Source organism: Orycteropus afer, unplaced genomic scaffold, assembly GCF_000298275.1.
Source record: "Orycteropus afer afer isolate SDZICR_OR568_19922 unplaced genomic scaffold, OryAfe1.0 scaffold00300, whole genome shotgun sequence".
Lineage (NCBI taxonomy): Eukaryota > Metazoa > Chordata > Mammalia > Tubulidentata > Orycteropodidae > Orycteropus > Orycteropus afer.
The window spans coordinates 601,932-603,680 of NW_006921887.1; the positions used below are offsets into that span (position 1 = coordinate 601,932).

The 1,749-nt window shown below is 39.9% G+C and overlaps 1 protein-coding gene across 1 annotated transcript in view; it reads right to left on the minus strand.

Moving 5' to 3' along the window:
- CPLANE1 (ciliogenesis and planar polarity effector 1) overlaps window positions 1–1,749 on the minus strand; it is a 231,606-nt gene that overhangs the window by 96,591 nt on the left and 133,266 nt on the right. The gene's annotated exons all lie outside the window — the stretch shown is intronic.

Below are 1,749 nucleotides of genomic sequence, written 5' to 3' on the forward strand. Positions count from 1 at the left end.
GACTCGACGGCACATAACAACAACAACAAAAAATATATGGCATAAACAGACTATCAAGCATAACTCAAAATGTACAAATAGCAGAGAAACTAGATGAATGGGACCTTCTAAAAATTAAATTTTTATGTGTTTCCAAAAAGTCAAAAGAGAACCTATAGATTGGGAAAAAATACTCTGCAATGACATATCTGACAAGGGACTTATCTCTAGAATTTATAGAAAATTCCAACACCTCAATAACAAAAAGACAAATAATCCAATTAAACAATGGACAGAAGACATGAATAGACACTTCACCAAGGAGGATATTCAGGCGGCCAACAGACATATGAAGAAATGTTCATTAGAGAGATGCAAATCAAAACAACAATGAGATACCATGTTGCCCCAGCAGTAGTAGCAAAGTTCAACAAAACAGAAAATAACAAATGCTGGTGAGGATGCAGAGAGATTGAGACTCACACACTGCTGGTGGGACTGTTAAATGGTACAACCATTGTGTAAAGCAGTATGGTGATTCCTTAAAAAGTTGGAATTAGAAATACCATTTGACCCAGCCATTCCATTACTAGGTATATATCCTAAAGAAGTGAAAGCCAGGACAAGAACAGACATACGCACACCCATGTTCATCGCAGCACTATCTACAAAAGCAAAAAAGATGGAAACAACCTAGGTGTCCATCAAGCGAGGAACGGATAGCCAAACTATGGTATATACACACAATGGAATATTATGCAACCTAAAGAATAACATAGAATCTGCAAAAAACCCCATAACGTGGATGAAATTGGAGGATATTATGCTTGTTGAGTGAAATAAGTCAATCACAGAAGGACAAATATTGTATTCGTCTGTTATTGTAAAAAGTCAAGGAAAGGTTTATATATGGAAGGAAATTTTCTTTGTTGGTTCCCAGGGGTGGGATGGGAGGGGAGGGAACACTGTTAGATAGATAAAGGTAAGTATTGATTTGGGTGAAAAGAAGGGCAATGGACCAAATGTGAGTGATCAACATGGTGGCATTGAGGAAGAGGAAGACATAGAGATGTACATGGGAGGTGCAGACAATAAAGATGAACCTTTTAGCACATACAGTACTGTGTCGTCAGTGAAGGCAAACATAGGTATACAGATGGATGATGGGTAGACAGGATGAAGTATTAAGTATGTCTCTATGCAGTGGGGAGTGTACCCAAGAACATGTATAGGGTTGGCAGACAGTAGTTTTACAAGTGTATTTGTATGTTGTGTAAGAATTCCCAGGTGTATAGTAGAGCTGACAAAGGAAAGGTTGTAGTCACTTCTTGATCTCAGCCAGCTACCCAGAGGGACCGAGTAGTTGAACACGTGGACTCGGGACCATAGTCACAGGGGACATCAAGGTCAATTGGCATAACATACTACACAAAACATTGTTCCATCTCCCACTTCGGCAAGTAGTGACTGGGATCTTAAAAGCCTGAGAGCAGCCATCTAGATGCAACGATGGGTTTCTCCTTGTTCAGAGCAAAGAAGAATGAAGAAAACCAAAGATTCATGGAAACGATTAGTCCAAGCGACTGGTACACCATGTGATCCGCAGCCTATATGACTATAAGACCTGAAGAATTAGATGGTGTCCGGCTACCACTGTCAACCACTTGGAGGGGCATCTATGTAGGAGATCCTGGATAGAGAAGGAGAACAATGTGGAACAAAACTCAAAATCATTTGGAAAAAAAAAAAGGGGGGACCAGGTTTGCTGGT